Below are 24,570 nucleotides of genomic sequence, written 5' to 3'. Positions count from 1 at the left end.
GGCTGTGAGCAAGAAGCAGTAGGAGCTGAGAGTGAGAATGTGGATTGTTAGAGGACTGAGGTGTACAAACATTATCAGATGCCAGAAGGAAGGTCCTATGGTGAGGATAAAGAAGGTGTTGGGAGGAGGCTATGAGGAAGTAGCTCAGGAAGTTGTAGTTGTTGCACAGCTGTTCCAAGAGGCACTCTAGACAGCTGCATTCCATAGGGCCCTGGGCTGGAACCCGGAGTAGAGGGCGGGCCTGGGTTCCCCCCAAACCTCCCAACTCCTGGTCAGACACAGGAGTCAACCTGAACTGTGGCGTCACAAAAACGACCAAACTGAGGGCTGCTGTGAAGTTCCAAGGCGAACAAATCGGCCAATTAGCTCAAGACCCACCAAGGTAGAGGAGAAACTTTGTCACACAAGATTGAACTAAATTGTTTCTGACAATATGCCCATTGCAAGGGTAACTCTTTACTGGCACTAGGAAATCTGAAAATGGGTCTTGAATAGGAGTATTCATAAGTTTAAAGTTATTCATATACTTAAAAACCTTGCTGAATAGGGGCCTACATCAGATCATCTTGGGAATATAGTAGAGCAAAACAGATTATGCATTTTGCCTCAGAAGACCATATAAGCTAAAATGACTTGCAATAAAAATGACTTAAGTTTGTAGGAAGCAAGTTACCCATTACTAATGTCTTACAGGAAAATTTTTGAAGGTGCGTAAGGCCCAGGTTTTTAAAGGTATTCAGGCATTGCTCAGCTCAAGCTATGTCCACACTAGGTGTAGAATGTGATGCCCCTGCTCGTGTACACAAATTTATGCTGGCACTCCGTGAGTTAGCACAAATATAAATAGCAGCATAGCTGCAGTAACATGGGTGATGGGCTGCAGAGGCACGGCTGAGCTGTGCCATGTACAAACCCACCTGAAAGTGGTGGGTACCATATTCATCATGGTTCAGCTGTGCCTCCACTGCCGCGGCCCATGATAGTGCAGCTACACTGCGATTTATACGTGCGCTAGCTCCATGAGAAATAGCGTGAGTAGGTGTACACGAACAGAGGAATCGCACCCCTAGCTCAGAGCATAGACACGGGCTCATCTGACAGGCATTGCAATTCTGAGGTTATAAGTCTCATTGAAAGGCAGTAGGACTTAGGCTTTTAAGTCACGAAGGTGCTTTTGAAAATGTTACTACTAGTCACAAGGCTATGGTACGTGCTTTTAATGTTTCTCTGTATTTAAAACAACCTTTTTTTTTTTTTACAGATGATTGCTCAGTGATAAGTCTTCCCTTCATATATTTTACACAAAAGTAATTAATATTATATGTAGTATTTTCTGATTAAAGTATTTACAGTGAAAACAGTTAAAAATGTGGCTTTGAAATTAACATTTGTGCAACCGATTAAGGGACTCAAGGAGAAAAGTTTCCCTTTAGTGGCTGTGCACTATTATACTGAATTACTGGTTTTCTTATCACAGAAGATAAAGCAGAGTATTTGATTCAAGGACATTTTGGCTTCTCCATTATAAACCAATCATGAGAAGGAAAAAGAGATTGTGGGGTAATTGTTGTTTTTAATCGGGAGCATATCTGTAATGAAAATGGTTCTGTATCATTGCATAGAAATATATTTCTCTGTCTTTAATTAAAAGCTGAATGGAACGCCAGGAAATGCAAGCAACAGACCAGCTAATTTACAAGTCACTGATTCTCTAGAAATGTCCTGTATACCAGATAAAAATGCATCACCCTTTAGAAAATCCACATGCCTATTTTGGGTGGGATGTGTTTGCTTTCGGTTTTTGTTTTTTTTTTCATTTTCTGCTCCTGGGGGAATTCTGCACCAAAAAATTAAAAATTCTATGCAAAATATTTTAAAATTCTGCAAATTTTACTGTATATACAATTTTACTGTATGTACAAATAATACTATATAACCACACCAGTTTCAGTTGTTTTGATCATTTATTTCAAAATACCTGTCAGCAATATGTCTGCAACAATACAGACACACACAAAAATTCCCCCGAGTAGAGAGTTAAAGAAACCCCTACGACAACCTAGTTCTTGTTTCTCTGCCCCCCCAGCTCAACACTCACATCCCCTACCCCCCCAGAGCCCAACTATGTTGCCCCCCCCAATCTAGACACACACACACAGAGCCCAGCTGTGCCCCCGCACCCTCCAGTCCAGACACTCACATCCTCTACCCACCCCCAGCGCCCAGGGATCCAGAGGGAGAAACAGCCTGATGCTGGGTACTGGGCTTGCACAGAGTTTCCTGTGCGCCACCACCTCCTTCCTTCAAGGCATGCTGGGAACTGTAGCTGCTGGGAACCTCCAGTTCCCTCCCCCTGGCCTTGTCTTCTATTTGTGAGCTGAGCTCTGCCAGGTCCAGTGGCTCCTAGCAGCAGTCAATATTTCTGCAGCCCACTTCTGTGGGGGGGGGGGAACAAGGAAATTCTGTGCACACAAAATTCTGCATTGTGCAGTGGTGCAGAATTCCTACAGGAGTAATTTTCTGCTTATAATAGCTGGAAAGATTGAGGCACAGAGCATTTTCTGACAGTGAGTCACTGACGGGGAGTAGCACCTTCAGACCAGAAATTATGCCTAGCTACTCATTCCTTTTAGGAAATCACCCGCATCTTCCTCCTTATTTTCTTAATTACATGTATTTGTATTTATAATGAGGATAATATTACATACCTATCAGGTAACTGGGGAGTCTAATCAGTTAGTATGTACAACAAATTCTGGAAAATGTAAAATGATATGTAAATGCTAGGTATTGTTGGTTCAGTAAATATATGTATGACATTTAAAAAGCTACATTAAGAGAACACTGTTAACAATAGAAAGTCAAGCACTGAAAAGTTAGGAAATGCCAAAATTAAAGTTGTGTGTACACAGGTTTTTTTCCGAAGATCCATGCCTCATTCAGTACAAAGAATGGACAATGCACACTCAGTGAGCAGCTGTTCAGTATTTTGTTTTCTCCTTGTTGTTCAGTGGGTGGTCCCAGGCTTTGTTTATTCCATGCTAATCAAATCCTACTCTGAAGACAGAATTTTTATTTTCTTTTCTGTTGTGTTCATCACTACAGTATCTGAGTGCTACACAAATATGAATGAAATTATTTTCACAATATCCTTGTGAGATAAGAGAATTATCCCCATTTTACAGATGAGAAACTGAGATGCAGAGAAACTAAGGTCAAAAGTATCCACTAATTCTAGGTGCATCATCTGAGAATCTAGGACCTGATTTTCCAGAGTACTAAGCATTATATAGTACAATATATGGTGAAAGCACAACTCCCGTTGACTTCAGCTGCAGCTGTGAGCACTCAGTACTTCTGCAAAATGGGCACCCAGAAAATGAAATACACAGTTATTGACCACTTATGGAAAAATTTGATTTAAATGACTTGCCCAGCATCAAAAAAGAACATAGTGGTGGAGGCAATAAAACAATGCTGTTATTGAGGGCAGCATTCAGTTGCTTTAACCTGGAGATCATCCTTTCTCTTCCTGCAGTCCCCTGCCTCCTTCACTAGACACTGTCCAACTTCTGCCACAGATGAAGTAGGAGTCCTACAGACACTTCTTCACTATACAAACATGATTCATTCCCAGAGCAGACCCATCCTGGGCACTGGATGAGGCTCGGGTCCTGTGGGAAAATATCACTGGGATCATGTAATTCAAGGCTGTATCACAACATGTTTGCACAAGGGTGACTGTAACGGGGCTTATGCCGTGCCCCTCCGGTTCGGCCCTTCTCCCCCTCTTCTCAGAGACTCAGGGGCACTTCAGGCTGGTGCAACACCTGTGTTCTTTATTTGTGATCAAGTCCACACCACCAGTTTCCAACTAATATTAAACCTTTTTACAACAGGTTGGTCTATCACAGGCCTGGCCAGCAACAGACTAGGAGACTTCCACCTCCGTCTGAGTCTCGTCTTGCCTCACCTCACTTCCTGGCCTCCACCCCCCTTTGCTCCCACTTCCTCCCAGCCTAATAGCTCCTGCTAATGAGGCTGGCAGTTGTGGTCAGTTACCAGGCAAGCATCAGGCTATCTACCCAGCCCCAATCCAATCCCCCTGATTTGGGGCTGGAGTGGCAGGAGCTGATTAAGGCCTCTCTAGCAGCACCCTGCCACAGGGACAAAGTAAGGTTACACAAGGATTCCTAAATCTGGCATTTACTAACTTTTCAGTACCTGGCTTTCCTACCTTAATGTTCATTTAACATAGTTTTGTTGTGTGTAACATCCTAGCTTTTAAAAAAGCAAACTGAAAAAAAACATCAATTCCATTGTATGGTTTCATGGTTACACCAACCTGGGTCATCAGCAAGGTTAGAACCCTTATATCCAACGTGCAGACTTTTGCCACTTGAGCTAACGGAATCACTGATGGCAGTTGTAGTTTGTCATCCTCTATAAGGACAAGCCCTAGAGGGGGATGATGGGTTCATAGGATGATGACCCCCCTTTGCCAGTGGGTTTCAGCGATATTTACAAATGGCAGAAGAATGCTGAGACATGAAAATCTTGGGTTCCAGTCCAGATTCTGTAGGGGAGTGTGCTCCAGTGGACACAGACTCTTCTGTCCATTCTCCTAAAGCTTGATCTCTTTTGCCACATCCCCTCCAACCTGTTCCTGTCCTGTATTTTCCCTACCCCTGGCTCAGCATCTCAGTCCCATTCTCCATTCCTCAGGATTCTCATTCCATATGCAGTCTCCTTACACGGCAAGCCCTAGTCTTCCCCACTTGGGACTCCCTGTGCCAATCACCCCTTCAGCACTCACTCTTCTCCCCTGCTCTCAGTCTCCTTCTCCATCCATTCTCTGGCTCGTTGTCCCCAGTCTCCTTGTCCAGAGGGTCTCAGTTCTCCCTCTCAGTTCCTTGTCTGATCTGTCTCTCCCCGCAGCCTCCAGTTACCTCAACACTCATGTTACCTGTCTCTACTTGGTCTTATCCCTCCCTCCCGCCCCCCGCAGGGCTCCTCCTCCAATGCCTGTCCCACCATCACCATGTGGCTCCTTGTCCGAGTCTCTTTGCCCAGCCAGTCCCAGTTCTTTCCCTGTTCTTCTGGAACCTGACTTCTCATAAGACCTGTCTCCCTTCCCAAGTTCTCAGTCCCAGTCTCTCCTCCAGCTTCTTGTCTGATCTCAATATCCCTGCTACCCACTGGTTCCCAGTCACAGTCTCCTCTGCCCCCCATCCTGTCTCAGTCCCCCCATCCCCACTCCTAATTTCCTCTCCCCCACCATCATCTTCCCAGTCTCCCCCTGACCTTCTTGTGCCAATCTTCTACTGCTGCCCTCCAATGTCTAGCTCTTATCCTCACTGCATTCAATTCAGGTGTCTTCCTCCTTCCCACGGCCTGAGCCCAGCAATGGGAGACAGGTTCCTTGCTCTCAGGCCTAAGCCTTGGCCCACAGCAACCTAGAAATGCAATTGCAGGGCAAGTTCTTCTCAGCTGCCTGTATTCCTAGGCTGGAGCTTACCCAATGCAGATGGCATATTTGGAAAATTAAGCTGTAGACCTCTAACAAGTTTGTACTGAGCATGTGTGAACTGCAATTTTTCAGAAGCTTATAAGTTGGGCAAATTTCTGTGGATCTTCACAGGAGCAGAAAAAGTTACATCACTGACAAATTTTTCCAAAACATGTGGGGCACTAGAGCATGTCTAAAAAGGGTCACCAGGAGGGTTTTTTTTAACATGGGCAAAATGTTAATGTTTCCCTAGCCTAGTCCTTAGAAATGGCTGAACAATGTTATCTGAAATCTTGCAGCAACAACAAAAAAAAAAAGAGAGAGAGAAAGAAAAAAGGGCAGACACCTGATAGGGAAAACCCAGCCAGTCTCTCTAGCAATATTCAGTATCGACAGAGCACTCGTTAAATGGATTAAGAAATGACTAACTGACCTCAAAATAGTTGACAATGGGGAATCATCATTGAATGAGGTTGTTTCTAGTGGCGCTCTGCAGGGATCAGTACTAGGCCCATTGCTATTCAACATTTTCATCAGTGATCCTGAAGGAAATACAAAATCACAGCTGAAAAAATTTGCATATGACACAAAGAGGTGGTGGAGTGGTAAATAATAATGAGGACAGGGCAGTCATACAGAGTGGTATGCGTTGCTTGATAGGCTGGGCCCATTCAAACAAAATGCTTTTTCATACAGCCAAATGCAAAGTTATACATCTAGGAAGAAGGAATGCAGGCCATATCTATAGAATGAGGTTCTGTAACCCAGAAAGCAGTGACTCAGAAAATTACTTAGAGGTCATAGAGAACAAGCAACTCAGCATGAATTTCCAGAGTGATGCTGTGGCAAAAAAGTTGTAATGGGATCCTTGGATATATAAACAGGGAAGTAATGAGTAGAAGTAAGAAGGTGATTTTACCTCTGGATACGGCATTGGTGAGACTGATACTGGAATACTGCATACAGTTCTGGTGTCAAACGTTTGAAAAGAATGTTGAAAAATTGGAGAGGGTGTAGAAAATATCATATCGTAAAAATCATTTGAAGGCTGGAGAAAATGCAGTGGAAGACTTAGGGCTCAATACATTTAGCGTATCAAAAAGAAGATTGAGAGTTCACAAGGAGAAAATTCCACATACTAAAGGGCTCTTAAATGTAGCAGAGAAAGGCGTAAAATGAGTCAATGTCTGGAAGCTGAAGCCAGATGAATTCAAATTAGAAATTAGGCACAATTTGTTAACAGTGAGAGTGATTAACCATTGAAAAAACCTACCAAGGGAAATGATAGATTCTGCATTTCTTGGAGTATTAAACTCAGGATTACATGCATTTCTTGAAGATATGATTATGTCAAACACAAGTGATGCTTCAGTTTGGGTTCAATACAGGGGTAAATGCGTGAAATTTGTTAACCTGTAGTATACAGGAGGTCAGATTAGATAATCTAATGGTCCCTCCTGACCTGACTCTGTGAATCTATGAAAATTTCTGTTCAAATGATTCAAGTTTAACTAAGTATAAGCAACTGAAAACAGGGTCTTATAATGGGAAGTGTTAGGCAACCTTAATAATTGGCGGAGCTACCAGCACTAGCTATAATATATCCTTCCTATTTTACCCTTCAGATATTTGAAGACTTATCTCTTATCTTTCCTCTGACTTTTTTGTAGCGCCTATCTAAACTCAGGTAACATAAATCCACAAAGTGTTTCTGTAGCAGACTTCATGGTTTGATTCTATTCTCCCAGGTTTCATGTACTCTTCTAGGGTTTGGGTTTAAAAAAAAATCTTCCCTTTTTATGTACGTCATTGTTTTCTACTCCTATATTACAACTTCTAGCCAGCTGACTCGGGCTCATGGGGCTCAGGCTAAGGGCTGTTTAATTGCAGTGTAGACATTCAGAATCAGGCTGCAGCACAAGTTCTAGGACCCTTTCACTCCTCAGGGTCCTAGAGCCTGGGCTCCAGCACATGCCCAAACATTTGCACCACAATTAAACAACCCCTTAGCCCAAGTCAGCTTGAATTAATTGGCATGAGCCAGCTGCAGGTTTTTAATTTCAGTATAAACATACCCTAAGTGTCTCAACCATTCAATAGCTGAGGGAAGAGCATTGTACAAGTCCATGAGTTAACCAGGCAGCTCTTGCAAATAGGTGCAGCCTGCACGTATGTGGCCTACATCTTCTAACTGGCCACAATGGCAGGGAGATATCACAAAGTCATGAATGGTCATTAGAAGAACATCTGATCACATCTGAAGTGATTAAGCTTTACCCAAAGAAGGCATATAAGGTCAAAACCAGGGAACTCTCATGAGATAGGCATTGGCTACATTTGAAGCTTGTTCTTGATGCCTAGTACACCAACTGAAAGCAGTACTGAGGTTCTGTAGGGGAACAGTCCAAGCGGGTTGCTTTGAACTAAGCCCTTGGCTTGGTGGATTAACCACATCTTTAAACAGGGGTGGCATGTGGCATGTCTTTACTTTAAGGAGCAAATTCTGCAAGGTGACTTATTGCCTGCTGTCTGGAAGGGCGATGTTGGACAGGACCAGCAGCCAGGCCAGGTTGGGTTCATGCTATCAGTTATTATATGCATGGTTTCATTCAGCGGAATATCTGCTAAGAGCTGAAAACAGCTGAGCAACACTAGGAAGTCATCTTATGACTACACTACAATCTAAGGGTGTGATTCCCCTGCTTGCGGTCAAATTCTTGTGGATGTTTTCCATGGTTACCTCTTTTTCAGATTGTTGATCCACAAAACTGCACTGTGACCCCTTGATGCTGGAAATAGAGATTTTCTCTATGTACTTTCCACCTCCGCAAACACCTAGCGGTCAGAGCTAAAGACAACTCCTTTTCTAGCATTTTGTTTTGTTTATGGTGACAGCCTTTGTTCTTCTGCTACAGGTAAGGTCTGAACAACACTTTTCTTTATCCTTCTTTTTAAGGGGTTTAGAGCCTGATCCTGCTCCCATTGAAGACTATGGCAATACTCCCATTGAGTTCAGTGGTGCAGGATCAGGCTTTTGCAGTTCAGAATCTTTGCAAGAAAAGATGACGAAAGGCAATTTAACAAGACAGTAGTGGCATTTTAGTAGTGCATTGGTAGCATCTCACTCTGAGGGTAAGAAGGGAAACATCTCTGAGTTTTTGAACTGGTAACAGGAGAGACACTGCAGATAAAATCCAGTTTAACAGTGTTAGGATACCATCAAAAATGCGGGAAAAAATAGGGAAATGTGGAAAGAGGGTATTTGCTGTTTTAAACAGGGATCCACTCACAGTTGATTAGTCTGTGCTCTTCTGCTGTAAATTTGAACAATTGGAATAATTAGCAAAAAAGGTCAGCAGACTTTTAAAAACCTTGAATGTATGTTTTGCTTTTCAATTTTTTCTTTAGTATTTGTTTCCGTTTCCCTCCCCAATTTTATTGCTAAGGAAACAGAGCAAATAACCATTTGTTTCTCACTGTGCATTTATCATTGAACCTGTGTTGCTCTCCCCAGTACTAAAGATTGGAGACCCCTAATTTATGCTAAATCATGCATCATCATATTCCATAAAAGCAAAGTATTTGGCAATTTCTGAATATTGTGCAAGATGGCCATTTCTGGCATAAATAATCTATAGATGGATTTGAAAATATATCCCTTCATGCAAGAGTGAGTCAGTAAAAGGTTGCCAAATAGTCTAGAAATAAATCAATTTAAACTGTCAAGAAACTGTAGTGCATCCTTAGACACTGTTTTTCTAGGCAGGAAAACTAATTCAGAGAAGAGATTCAGGTGATAAAATATTGGCTATACCCTGCATGGTGCTGACCACTCTCAGCTTCTTTTGATGTTAGTAGGAGTCAAGGGTGCTCAACACCTTCCAGAATCGGGACAGTCGTTAATGCAATAGCAACATTTCCTTTATCTGAAAGTCAGACAATTCAATACTATGATTTTGCAGAAGCCCTAATTCAGCCCTCTTGCTAACGGTGGTATTTTGTGTTATTTGAATGTGGTTCAGTCAGAGAAAGCAGAATCTGTAGCCTCTACCTTAGATTCATATGCAGTTGCTTATTCATTGTTAAAGTGATTATTTTTAAATGCGGTTAGAAAAAAATGTTTTTAATCTCCTTCCCTTCTTCAGACCTGACTAAGACCAGATAATTTCCTGCTTTTGAGCAAGAAAAAAATCTCCAAAGTGCAGTACACTTTGTGCAGTAAAACAAATGCAGAGTAAGATTATTTTTAATTAAGAAAAAGATAGCAGCATATTTTCAGACATAGAAGAAAAATGTTATAATTCCAGGGGAAAAAAAAGTATGCCAGCCCTGGTCCACCAGCTTTGAGACGCGGGAAGAAAAGTGAGCTAAATTTGGGGGAAATGGGCAACTCACAGCACCACAGGCATGGGGATGGTAGGGTTGTGGAGGCAGCTGTTTTTGGCAGGTCAAAGGAACTGTGCACTGGCTTCATTGCAGGCACATTTTTGTGCCCAGACTGTAGTGGTAGCTTTGATCCTAACAGATAATGATCCAAGTAATTACCTTTCTGCAGAATGAACTGTGGATGTTGCTCTACATTGTATATAACAATTCGGATATCTGTAGTATGCACATCTATATGATTTGTTAATCAGTGTTGATACATCCATTTTTAGGTTCCGAGTATTTTAAGAGTCATAAGGATTTCAGTCTCTTGTTCCTTTCACTGTATTCCCCATCTTTCTCTCCTCACCTGTCTCCAGTACACATCCCACTTACTCTTCTGCTCATTCCTCTAGTCTTCTTTGTGTGTGACTACTCCACTCATTCAGCCCCACTTTGACATACATACCCACACAGTGCCCTACTGTCCTTTGCTTACATTAGCTGTTAGGCGGCCTGGTCAGCATTTGCCAGCCTGGCTGTAGAGAAAGTATGACTGTTCATCCCACCTGTTAAAAGCTTCAGCTGGTACGAAGTGCAGCAGTCCATCTGTTTGTTAGCACAGGTTCCATGAACACACTGACCTGGTGCTGAATCTCCAGTGGATGCGGAGTTCAGCGCAAGGACTCTGTCCTAATATTCAAAGCCTCCCCTCGGCTTGGCTGTTGATTATCACTCCCTCCATGACCTCTCTCAGCAGCTACATTCCAATGAAAAAAAACCTGTCAACTGGTAGGAGGCTCATAAGTGTTTGTAGATGGAACTTTCATAGGAGTTGGATCTAGACTACAGAGCTAACTCCTGCCAGAGATAAGAATGACCAGGCCACTAATTTGTTTAAAACTAAATATAAAACTCATTCCTTTGGATTAGCTTTCCATAAGTTCTTTCTGTTTCTGTCATACATGCGTGTGCATGCGCACACACACACACACACACACACAACTTTTCTATTTTTAAATACTTGGAAGGTGCACAGATACTATTTGCATGGGAGCATAGATGAATAGACAGACAAAACAGAGTATGGTCCAACCAACCCCTTACTTAACCTGTTTCATTAACTAACCCCATTAAATAGTTCTGCTGATAGGCACTATATCCTTCACTAAATAAATCCAAGTTTTTTGTTTGCTTCCTTAACTGCTGCTAGATATTAAGCTGATGGATTTGAGTCTCTGTACAGTGTCACCCTCCAGGTATTCATCTCTTTATCCAAAGCAGTTCTAACAACAGAGACTAGCTAGAAAACCAGTAAGCTGTGAAAATACATGCTATTTTTATAACTTCTGCTAGACACTCCTGCTGCTGTCTTTTTATGTGATTGTCTAGAGAGTAAATGAAGAAAACACCATGAAATCACAGCATCCTGCTTCTTTTTCTCTATCTTTCTCTGTGAACTTTTGAGAAGAGAGATTTTAGGTGTTGCCTTTGTCCATGTTTTGGTCAATAAAACTTCAGAATTTTTAAAAAGCCCAAAATTAAATAAACATGGGAGTTAAAAGTTAGCAATGTAAAAATATTATATTTGTTACTTGTTATATCACCAAGATCCCTCAAAGAGAGGTCTTAAATAGTTAAGAGGAAACAAAGTGGAAATAAATGTTTAGGGAAGATGCGAGATAACAATCAAAATATGAATTATATCAGCCAAGCCAAGGACCCTGTGCTCAGAGTAGGGGTGGTGTGAGGTGTCGTGTCTCTACAACATACCTGTGGAATTCAAGCTACATTGGAGTAGGTGGAGAAGATGAAGGCTGGAGGTAGAAAGGCAGAGACCTAAATTGTATTAACTTACACTGCTTTCTCCTTTCTCCTGGGAAGCCCCGTTTGGGATGGCCAGAGTAAGAAAAACCCCTTCTCAGGGTTGCTGATGTAGGAGAATGGGGCCTTTAAGAATCATGTAGAATAATTGACATGAGTTGTCTGACACAGAACAAAAGTAAAAACTACACCTTAAAGTGGATTCTGAAATGTAAGCACCTGGAAGGAAACTATTAAAGACCCAAAGATGGCTGTAAAAACGCAATACTTTCTTTGTAAAAATGAAAATACATTAACCCAATCAGAGTTTTATAGAGATTTTCTTTCTCGAGGTAAACCCTGACTCTTTTTTTAACAAATATTTTAATTTACAGCCTAAATAGATGGCAGCTAGCCAGTGCTCTGTGAACTGCTATCTACAATATTAAGCATGGATCATTAGTACTGGGGCACTTTATTTTGGAGTGCAATGGCTGCCTAGAAAGCAACCCATTTTAATAGGCTCTGTTGTGAGAGATTCAATGGATTTGGAAGGGCTATAGCCCTTAATGTTCCCTTTTTCCCTCTCATGCAAACCAAACCATAAACCATTAGATTTCAACACAAGGTGTGATAAATAAAGGGGGGGATAGCTCCCTTTGATGGACACCCAGCCAGCCAGTTAGCTGTAAAATTCACCTTGGTAGCTGTTCTTTACTTGCTTTACCTGTAAAGGGTTAAAAAGTCCCCCAGGTAAAGGAAAAAAAAGTGGGCACCTGACCAAAAGAGCCAATGGGAAGGTAAACTTTTTAAAATTGGGAAAGCAACTTTCCCTTTGTCTGTTGTTCTCTGGGCTGGAGGGACAGAGCAGCCATGCTATAAGCAACTTAAGCCAGGTATGATCATAAATCATCAGATCATGCCTAGAACTACATTTCTGCACTCCAAATGTGTAAGTAGATCAGAATGTTTAGCTAGACACAATTAGGGTTATTTCTAATTTGCTTGTGGACTCCTCTGTGCTAATCCCAGATGGTTTTGTTTGCTTGTAACCTTTAAGCTGAACCCCCAAGAAAACAATTTTGGGTGCTTGATTTTTGGAATTGCTCTTTTTTAAAATCTAGCAAAATCCTAAATTCCAAATATATTTTCTTTCTTTTTGTTTTTAATAAAATTTACCTTTTTTAAAAACAGGATTGGATTTTTGGTGTCTTAAAAGGTTTATGCATGTTGTTTGATTAGCTGATAGCCACAGCTATTTTCCTTTGTTTTCTTTCTCAGCTCTTCCCCAGAGCGGGGGTGAAAGGGCTTGAGGGTACCTCACAGGAAGGAATTCCCAAGTGCTTCTTCCTGGGTTCAAAGGGGTTTTTTTTTTTTGCATTTGGGTGGTGGCAGCGTTTACCAAGCCAAGGTCAGAAAAGCTGTAACCTTGGGAGTTTAATACAAGCCTAGACTGGCAAGTATTAATTTGAAAATCCTTGAGGGCCCACTTCTGCACTCAGAGTGACAGAGTTGAGATTCAGCCTTGACACAAGGTGTAATCATTACACATGGACACAGCAACCCTGACCTTTTGTGATCTGATAGCCATTGGTCATCTGAACCAGCAAGTCTGCAATATTAAGCATAAATTATCTAGCTGTTTTATCAGTCTTAACAGAAACCACCAACAACAGCATATTGAACATTTAAGGACAGCTGTTGAGTAGCCAATCAATTCACAATGCTGTTTATGTTTTAGATAAGTCTTTGGGTCTGACTAGTCACTTGAAAAATTATTTTTTTAAAAGAGAAAAAGCAATATATTTGTTTGCTCACTTCATATCTTTAGATCAGTTGCTGATTCATGAAAGAAGACTTAGATGTGCTTAGACCAGTGGTTCCCAAACTTGTTCCGTCATTTGTGCAGGGAAAGCCCCTGGCAGGCCAGGCCGGTTTGTTTACCTGCCGCATCCGCAGGTTCAGCCGATCATGGCTCCCAGCCAATGGGTGTTGTGGGAAGTGGCACGGGCCGAGGGACGCGGCTGGTAAATCTAAAATCTAAAACGTTGCTGAACATTCTTAGGTTACCATTTTGATCTTACAAGTCTTGTTTTTAGTATAATTTAAATCAGCAGAATAAAATTCTCTTCTTATTTATTTCTGTGACACCACATTCTTCTAGTTGATTGGTGAGGCTATAGTTGAGTTTAGGATTCCAGTGATGTTACATGGGTCTAACCAAGAACAGACTTAGCCTCCAGAATTGCAATAAAACTTTCATTTGCATTTACATGTGTTTGTACTGCTTCCTTTCAAAACTTAGATATGCATCTTAGAAAACTTCACAGGTTAGGAGGAGCCATGTTCCAAAGAAATAGGGAAAAAATATAAATAAGGGAGAGGGAAATGACAGGGACATTCTCCCAGTGATTTCAAAACATGGAAATATTCAGGTTCAAAACCTGGGTCAATTTGAAGTCAGTGGAAGATTTGACATTAAAGTCAATGGAGCCAAGATATCATTTTAGGTGTAGGTATAAAACTAACCATCACTTAGTGATCTTAATGATGACTATTATCTCCTCCTCTCTCACAACCCACTTGGTGTACAGGTCAGTGTTGAGAACTCAAGATCCTCTGTAGGCACTTGAAATAATGCTACAAATTGAAGCTCGCTGTCCGTCTCAGGAAGTGGGAAGCACAGATAACTGTAAAGTAGTGCTCAGCCTGCACCTGCCATAAAAGTACAGTGATGTCAGATTATTATTGGCAGAGTGATTCAATAAACTTTCCATATAATGGTCAATCACTAGATAAGTTTCCTGAATCACTTTGCCAACAATCCCACTCATTGACTTTTTATGTTGAGTACAAGCTTAGGACAATATACATTCTATAGAAATGTTGACCTATCATTACTTCACTGTCTTCCAGAAATGTGCTCAAAGGGTGAAGGCCCAACAGAGAAAACATTTTCTCATCTGTCACCAGTGTTGGCAAGTGTGACTCACAGATCTTGTTCTACTGAGTCCTAAATTCAACTACTTGGTCCCTCTCCTACTATCCCTTCTCTGTTGAGCTCTGCAGAGAATGTGCTTTGTCCTTTTGAAAACTGAAAACATAATTCCATTGTGTCCTTCAGACCAGACTTCTTATGTGTTCTTGGACAAGCCACTCAGGGCCAAATTCTCATTAATACTGAGGCCCCTTTACAGGCAGTGTAAAGGGGCTTTAGTGTAAAATGTATCTGTCCCAGGATCTCCCTGTCTCTCACTTTCTTTATCCCACTTTGTGTCTGTCTAAAGCATTTAGAGTAAGCATTCAGAGTGAAGTGACTCTTTACTATGGCCTTGTCTACACTGTGGGGGAAAGTTGGTTTAAGCTATTTGAGTTACATTAGTAGCATAACTCAAGTCAACATAGCTCAGATCTACTTACTGCGGGGTCCACATTATGCTATGTCGAAGGGAGACAGTCTCCTGTCGACTCTCCTTACTCTTCTTATTCCTGTGGAGTACTAGAGTCGACAGGAGAGCGATTTGCGGTTGATTTAGCGGGTCTTCACTAGACCCACTAAATCGACCTTCGGTCCATCAATCATCACAACGTCGATCCCCCGGTAAGTGAAGACAAGCCATATGTGTTTGCAAAGTACTTAACACAATAAGGTCCCATCTCAGTTGTGGCCTCTAAGCACTACAATACAATATTTCATACAAACACTGCTAAATAAATTAGAATGGGAACCTTTACTGGGGCACAAGAGAGGAGAGGTCCTCACCCTTATACAACTGCTTAGCAGCCAGTCATAATCTGGACCATAATCAGTAAAGTATATCAGAAAACTTGTGCAAATTAAACTATGCTCTTTTTCAGCCAGCTCATGCAACTCCTATTCATATGAGCAGTCAGTTTGAAATCACTGAGTCAAATTTGACACTCAGTTCGTGGGGTTACACTGAATGGATATCTATGTAGCCTAGTAGAAAGAGGAGGAGTATTACTACCGACCTTTTGCTTTTTAAACATATTTGGTTAATAGTTAGGGGAAACTATTTACAAAGTTTATTTTTCAATCTGCTTTTCTTTTTAAACATAAATAAACTCCTCACTTTGGGCTGAAATCAGTATTTTCAGATAAATGTCTACTAAAATAAAGATGCTGATCTACCAGGAAAGATTGAATTCATCCTGAAAATGTTTTTGTGATGTCCGAGTTGTCATATTTCTGTATTCATATCACACGGGGGATGAAGCAATTAGTGGTTAGGAAGCTGGAGGCTCTCAAATCAGAGATGTCTCTGTTAAATAGATAAAAATGCTGGCAAAACACTGCTTTAAACCATTCAATCAGTATGATAACTTATCCTGCTTTCCCACAGACAGAAGTCTAGATAATCGTGCATGCAAGTTAATTAGTTATTTTGCATATCAAGGACCAGATCCTGCAGACACCCACTAGCATTAGTATTTGCAGGACTAGGCTCTGAGCGTCCGACCTTTAATGAGGAAATCCTGCAGAATTTGAAGCCCGTTTGGGGCCCATTCTGTGCTACTGTGGAGGAAAGGAAGCAAGCAGAGGAGTTAGAGGGGAATAAGAGTGTGGCCCCTACCAGCTACCTATACTATGGATAGCAGTAGGGATGGGACAGAAGCTACATCCCCTCTCATGTATTTATGTGAGGAGCAGACAGGAAAGGAGAAGAATGGGAGCAGCCTTGGCTCCACCTTCAGGCTGGCATGGTGCGGGACATACAGTGTAGGTGCAAGGTACTTCCCCTTGAAGCAGGGGGAAATCAAGAAGTAGATTGGAAACTTAGAAAGTGACAATCTGCTCCTGAGGCAGTGCATCCCCAATAGCTGAAGCATATGGCAAAGGCACAATTGACCCCTTAACAAAGTATGAAAAGCTTCATTCTTATTTGTACCTGCGCACAGCCTTTTAAATAAAATGTGCCACTCTATTGTAGTGTTGTTTAAAATATTTAACACCTTCCTTTTAAAAAAAAATAAGAGACATTATTAATATTTATTGTAAGTGAAGCACCAAGTACACTCAATCAGAATTTTTTACTTATTCCACCATTGTCTTGAGGTAGTTAAAATGCCTTCAGTGTGCTGCATTCCATTCTGCACTAAAAATAACACGTTAGTTCTGGCAGGATGAGATACCCTCTAGACTGTACTATAAGCAATTGTGTTTGGGAGCAAAATGTCCGGATGAGCTCTTCTTTTTTCACTTGTTTTTATGCTCTTTGATAAAAAAGAGGGCACTGAGACATTCTGAGAATATTTGCAAATGCCTAGATATCCTAGTATCAATTTCTAAATGTGTGTTTTGGGTCTGATTTTCAGCCCAACCTCAAGTTTTTCAAAAAGGCTGAGAACCCACAAATCCCATTAAACCTTTGAAAATAAGGCCATCTTTATATAAAAAGTGCCTTAATATAGTAGTAAAGTTTGAAAAAATATATACACATGCCTTATCGGAAAATAGCTTTAAAAAACCATGACAATCTTGACAGCTCCAACATTTCCAGATATAATTTAGCACTTCTAATGAGCTTTCTTGTGTTAGATTTTCTCAAACTTAAGTTAGGCATGCCTTAATTCCACATAGCTATTTTATCTATTGTCAGTAGCAAGGAAGGACATCATATACCTGTTTAGAGAGAGTCCTACTTAGAAGGTTTTACTTGCATGCCAAATGACTACGGTTAAGATTCTGTCATGGGTTTTTATAGTAAAAATCAGGGACAGGTCACAAGCAATAAACAAAAATGCATGTAAGCCCATGATTTGTCCGTGACTTTTACTAAAAATACCAAGGTGTGGGGGGAGGAATAACAGTCAGAGTACTGCCAGGGGCTGGCCTCTGGCAGCTGCTCCAGCCACACCACTGTTCCTGCAGCAGGAGCGGACTGCCACTGCTCCAGTTCTAGGGGGCCTGACTGAATCCCGGCTGCCGCTTCGGTCCTGGGGCCACTGCTCTGGCAGCCCCGGGGCTGATTGCCAGCTGCTGCTCCAGCAGCCCTAGGCTGATCTGCAGCTGCTGCTCTGGCAGCCGCAGGGACCACTGCCGGCTGCTGCTCCAGCTGCCCTTGCTCCAGCAGCCCCGGGACTGACTGCCAGCCACTGCTCTGGTGGCCTGGGGACCATTATTGTAGCAGCCCAGGGATCTCAGCCCTGGGGCTGACTGCTGGCCATTGCTCTGGTGGCCCTGGGAACTGTGGTTCTCGTAGCCCTGACGACGGTTGCTCCAGCGGCCAGAAGACCACTGCTCCAGTAGCCCCAGGGTGGATCTCCAGCCACCTGCTTCAGCGCCCTGGGGCCAACTGTCAGCCCCTGCTCCAGTGGTCCCAAGACTGACTTCCAGCAGCCTGAGGGGTATCTGCCACTCCTATGGCAGCCCCTGCTCTAGCAGCCATGTGGCTGACTGCCAGCCGCTGTTCTGGTGGTCCTGGGACCACTGCTCCGGCAGCCCCGGGGCTGACCATCGGCCACTACTCCGGTGGCCCCGGTGCTGACAGCTGCTCCAGCCCTGCCACTGTGGAAGAAGTCACAGTAGGGTGACTAAGTGTCCCTTTTTCAAAGGGAAAATCCGACCGAAAAGTGATCTTGGCAGCTCCAGTCGGCACCGCTGATCGGTCAGTTAAAAGCCCAGTCAATGGTGCTGCGGAGCTAAGGCAGGCTAGTCCCTACCTGACATGGGGCACTGTACTGTGCCCCAGAAGCGGCCAGCAGGTCTGGCTCCTCGGCGGGGGGGCATGGAGCTCTGTGCGCTGCCCGAGCACCAGCTTTCCTGGCCAATGGGATCTCAGTGGATGGTGCCTGTAGGTGAGAGCAGTGCGCACCATGGAGCCTCCTGTCCCGTCCCCCCCGTGCCTAGGAGCCAGACCTGTTGGCTGCTTCCAGGGTGCAATGTGGTGCCCCAGGACAGGCAGGCAGCCTGCATTAGCCCTGCTGCACCATTGACTGGGAGCCGCCCAAGGTAAGCCCATTCCCCAACCCCCAGCCCCAACCTCCCACCCTGAGCCCCCCCCCCCACTAAGAGCCCCCTCTTGCACCTGAAACCCTCATCCCTGGCCCCACCCCAGATCCCACACCCCCAGCCCAGAGCCCTCATCCCTCCTGCACCCCAACCCCCTTCCCCAGCCCAGAGCTCCTTCCCACACCCTGAACCCCTCATCCCCAGCCCCACCCGAGAGCCCATCTGCAGGCTTCTCCCGCACTCCAAATCCCTCTGCCCCAGCTTGGAGTCCCCTCCTGCACCCCAAACCCCTCATTCCCAGTTCCACCCCAGAGCTCGCACCCCCAGCCAGAGCCCTCACCTCCTCCCGCTCTCCAACTCCCTGCCCTAGCCCGGAACCCCTCTCCCGCACCCTGAACACCAAATTTCTGACCTCACCCTGGAGCCCTCACCACCTCCTGCAAACCAACCCCCTGTCCCAGCCCTGTGAAAGTGAGTGAGAGTGTGGGAGAGCAAGCCACCAAGGGAGGGGGAATGTAGTGAGCCCGGGGCGGGGCCTAGGGGAAGGTGGCGGGGCCTAGGGGAAGAGGCGGGGCCTAGGGTGTTCGGTTTTGTGCGATTAGAAAGTTGGCAACCCTGAGTCACAGAGGTCCCAGAAAGTCATGGAATCTGTGATCTGCATGTCAGAATTGTACCCTTACGAATAACTAAAACACAGTGAATACAAACGGAGGAATCCTCAGCCCCCAGCGTATTATCTAGCCCCAGGACACTTGCATAGGAAGTCCAAAGCAGCTATTTCTTCAGTATAAGCCAAAATAGATGCAACCTCCTGTTCCCTATGCAACTCTTTTTTCCCTATGATGCTTTGGAGCAGAGAACACTGGAGAGCAGATCTTGGTCACCTTGGTAGGCCAAAAATAAGTCTTCCTAATAAAACACAATGAAGGTCTCTTGATAAATCTGTTTTTCCCAATGGACTATAGTAATGATAGTATCCATCTGGCATGCTGTTTTACAGAGAGTATAAGAATTAAAATCTAGTAGCCTAATTTATTGTTGAATACATATTTACTTTTCTGTGAATGCTTTTTGCTGCATTTAAAATGTAAATAACTTATTGGAAAGAGCATTTCAGTGTGAGCACAGTTAAACATTTATTTTTTTCTGGTTCAGTAGCTCTGCCATTATACAAGGTGTGTAATGTTGGAAATTTTGTAGCTGAAATGCACACCAATACATTTAAGAAAGAATAAAAGATTTTAATTGAAACAACAGCTATATTTTGTTGAATTTAAATTAACAGCAGTCAAATTGGAGTTCTTATTTTCAGAGTTTGTTCAAACGAAATGTGAAATAAGATTAACTGGACATTTCCAGATGACTATGTTTCTATTTAAAGCATTGTATGTATTGTGGGAGAGGGATGATCTAATGTTAAACTCTAGAAGATTATTAAAGGCTTATATGAATTATTTCTAAATATCCGAGTATTCAGACTTTTCATCAGAGTCGCAATATGTAATAATTTTAAAATGACTGGTTATTAATCAATATAATATCAAATTTATTCCTGTTGTAACTCACCGAAGTCCATGGAGTTAAACTAAGCATTACTTTATTCAAGAGTTTGTTTTCAATGTTCTTCAAAGTTTACTTGCTGAATTCATTACTGATTACTGAAATCATTCCAGGTTTTGACAGATGTGTACTAAGGCAGAATCACATTTTGTCAGTATATTGTCTGTAAAAAAATATATATATATAAAAACAGCCTAAAAGAAAAAAAATGTCTTTCTTAAGGGGAAACTGAACATCTCAGAGTGCAAATACTAATTAGATGTATGTTTAAAACACTCTGATATTGTAGAGATAAATGGAAAAAGGGACTATCTCTTGTTCCATCTCCTCATGCTTTCTCATGTAAAACTTGCTTTCTGGGACAGGAAGTTCTATTCATCTGTGGCCAAGGTGGGGGTAAGGGCCCTCCCATTGTGCCCCTGACCCCCATCCCCAACAGGGAGAAAGGGAGGATCAGCATTAGGAAAGCTGCCCTTCTGTGCCACCTAGAGCCCATAGGTTTCAGAGTAGCAGCCGTGTTAGTCTGTATTCGCAAAAAGAAAAGGAGTACTTGTGGCACCTTAGAGACTAACAAATTTATTAGAGCATAAGCTTTCGTGAGCTACAGCTCACTTCATCGGATAATTGCCTTGGACATATATATTGTATTCCGTGTTGTAACTGAAATCAAAGTCTATATTATTTTTATTGCAAATATTTGCATTGTAAAATGATAAACAAAAGAAATAGTATTTTTCAATTCACCTCATACAAGTACTGTAGTGCAATCTCTTTGCTGTGAAAATGCAACTTACAAATGTAGATTTTTTTTTATTACGTAACTGGCCTCGAAAACAAAACTTCAGCGCCTACAAGTCCACTCAGTCCTACTTCTTGTTCAGCCAATCACTAAGACAAACAAGTTTGTTTACATTTACAGGTGATAATGCTTCCCTCTTCTTATTTACGTCACCAGAAAGTGAGAACAGTCATTTGCATGGCACTTTTGCAGCTGGCATTGCAAGGTATTTATGTGCCAGTTATGCTAAACCAGGGATTGGCAACCTTTGGCGTGCGGCCCATCAGGGAAAGCCACTGGTGGGCCGGGACGGTTTGTTTACCTGCAGCATCCACAGTTTCGGCCTATCGCAGCTCCCACTGCCGCAGTTTGCCATTCCAGGCCAATAGGGGCTGCATGAAGTGGCATGGGCCGAGGGATGTGCTGTCTGCCACTTCCCGGAGCCCCCATTGGCCTGGAACAGCAAACCGCAGCCAGTGGGAGCTGCAATCGGCCAATCCTGCGGCCGCTGCAGGTAAACAAACCATCCCATCCCGTCAGTGGATTTCCCTGACGGGACGCTTGCCAAAGGTTGCCGATCCCCATGCTAAACATTTTTATGCCCCTTTGTGCTTCAGCCACCATTCCAGAGGACATGCTTCCATGCTGATGATGCTTGTTAAAAAAAAAAATGTGTTAATTAAATTTGTGACTGAACTTTTTGGGGGAGAATTGTATGTCCCCTGCTCTGTCTTACGTGAATTCTGCTATATAGTTCATGTTATAGCAGTCTCTGATGATGACCCAGCACATATTGTTCATTTTAAGAACACTTTCACTACAGATTTGACAAAACACAAAGAAGCTACGAATGTGAGATTTCTAAAAATAGCTACAGCATTCGACCCAAGGTTTAAGAATCTGAAGTGCCTTCCAAAATCTGAGTGGGACAACATGTGGAACGTGTCATCAGAAGTCTTAAAAGAGCAACATTCAGATGCAGAAACTACAGAACCTGAACCCATTAAATAAGAAAATCAACCTTCTGCTGATGGCATCTGACTCGGATAATAAAAATGAACATGCATCAGTCCACACTGCTTTGGATTGTTATCAAGCAGAACCTGTCTGGAATGGTGGTTGAAGCATGAAGGGACATATGAATCTTTAGTGCATCTGGCTGGCTACAACAGTGCCATGTGAACGCCTGTTCCCACTTTCAGGTGATATTGTAAACAAGAAGCGGGCAGAACTATCTCCTGCAAATGTATACAAACTTGTCTGATTTTACATTGTTTTATTTTTGAATGCAGATTTTTTTGTACATAACTCTACATTTTAAGGTGAACTTTCATGATAAAGAGATTGCACTACAGTACTTGTATGAGGCAAATTGAAAAATACTATTTCTTTTGGGTTTTTTTACAGTGCAAATACTTGTAATAAAAAATAAATATAAAGTGAGCACTGTACACTTTGTATTCTGTGTTGTAATTGAAATCAATATAATTTAAAATGTAGAAAAATCCAAAAATATTTAAAGAAATGGTATTCTATTATTGTTTAACAGTCTGATTAATCGCAATTAATTTTTTTAATCGCTTGGCAGTCCTCGTTGTAAATCATAGTTGCCATATTTCTACAAATCCTGTATCTTTAAAAAGATATGTCTTTGTAGTAAGCTGAAAAAAACAGGAGCTGAAATGTGAAGGATTTAAGGAATGACACAGAACAGGATGTGTGTCATGCAGAGCAAATATTACACCCTAGACTTGTTGAGAGGCACTAAGTGAAGCCTTCAGCTTCCTAATATCTAATATTATCTCAGCATGACTGATGCTGAGATATTCTATAGAATAGCTTTGAGTTCAGATTATTTTTAAAGCATGTTTTTAATCATTCTGCTTTTCAAAAAGTGTATATTTATGTAACGTTGCTTAGCTCTTTTATAGCATGGTTGTCTGCTGCACTGGAACGTCAGATACCATTTTAATCACAAAGTCCCTGTTTTTGTATTTAGATATAAAATGCAAAGCTGTGGACTCCCGTGAATAGCAGTCATTTCCTGTGAGAGACATTTTCTCTCCGTGTTAGTCTGCATATATCTACATTTACTTGTAATTAATGTAGAAGTTAGAGATTGAAAAGACAGAGTGACAAAAACCAGAAAACTTGTGCCAATGAGAATTTCCACTCGGTTAAAAAAAAAGCTATTGTAGCTCTAGAAAAGCCCTTTTAGATCATCCAGTCCATTTCCCTGAGAGTGAAGAATTTTTTCCTCCACTACACTGGCATTTCAAGGGTCCTGTTTATTCCAAGTACCAAGTGATGAGGCATTGCTCTTGAGAAACCTTTCCACAGCCTACACTCCATCCAGAAATCTAGATTTCTGTCAGCATTAGTGCCTCCCCAGTGTCTTCTCTCAATGAATATGTTGCAACATATTTTCCCCTTGGATTATTAACTTGCATTTTTAAAATTGAATTTCCATTTGTTATTGTCTGTCCATGTTTCTAATATCGGTCTTTTTTTTTTTTTAATTTCCCTGTCCTCACTGGTATTTTCAACTCCTCCCAATTTAATATCCAATGAATTTAATTAATAGCATGATTTCTCCCTTTTGAGGATCATTAATGAAGATATTAAATAATAATGGACATAGTTGATTTCTGCAGTGCCCCACTAGACACCACCTTCCCCAACTCAGTGTACTACCATTTATCATTACCCCATATTTATTGTTCTTCAGTTTTTAGTCCATATAACAGTTCACATCTAAGCTAATTTGAATTAATATTCAGAAAAAGCTTCCACCAGAAACTGTATTATACTAAAACCTTTACTAAAATCTAAATATATGAAATATACAGCATTCTTGCCATACACTCATTTCGCAATTCTATTAAAAAATCAAGATTTGATGCCCCTGCTATAATGGACAAAGGAGAGCTGATCCTTAGGGTATGTCTACACAGCATTCTGGAGCCAGCAGGAGTGAACCTCCCAGCCTGGCTCAACAGGAAGTGGGGTGGGCTTCAGTGCATCCGATGAAGTGAGCTGTAGCTCACGAAAGCTTATGCTCTAATAAATTTGTTAGTCTCTAAGGTGCCACAAGTACTCCTTTTCTTTCAGCCCAAACTGCAACTTCAAAGTGCTGTCTATACAGCTATTTTTAGAGCATTAGCACAAGCCCTGCTAATGGGAATTTGTTACCCCAGCGCTGCAAGGCTTGCTCCCGATCTGTGCAAAATGTTGTGTAAACACACCCTATTGTATGAAAGACCACAGTTAGATGTGTTCTATTAGATTTCCAAACCTTAGTGTACTATGTTCAATTAGACACAAATTGATATTTTTAATGTTAAGTTCTTCAATTTAAAAAAGTGTTTCACCATAAAAACTTTGGTCCATGTAGTAGCCCTTTCTGACTTGTCATTTTGTTGCCATAAAATGGTTAGGTGACCCTACATGATAATCAGAATGCAATAGTTATATGTAATCTACTTTTTCAGAGATCATTAGATACAAGTATAGTAATATTTAATAGATCCATCTGTAAGTGATTTTCCTATTGCACTCATAATCTGAGGTTTTTCTAAAGAT

At 42.0% G+C, this 24,570-nt stretch overlaps 1 protein-coding gene across 2 annotated transcripts in view; it reads left to right on the top strand.

The window, feature by feature from the left end:
- The window catches only part of NALCN (sodium leak channel, non-selective), a 389,689-nt gene that overhangs the window by 278,971 nt on the left and 86,148 nt on the right, over window positions 1–24,570 (top strand). The window lies entirely within an intron of this gene.

The sequence above is a fragment of the Dermochelys coriacea genome, chromosome 1 (genome assembly GCF_009764565.3).
Source record: "Dermochelys coriacea isolate rDerCor1 chromosome 1, rDerCor1.pri.v4, whole genome shotgun sequence".
NCBI lineage: Eukaryota > Metazoa > Chordata > Testudines > Dermochelyidae > Dermochelys > Dermochelys coriacea.
This window is presented reverse-complemented; position numbering and strand designations above follow the sequence as displayed.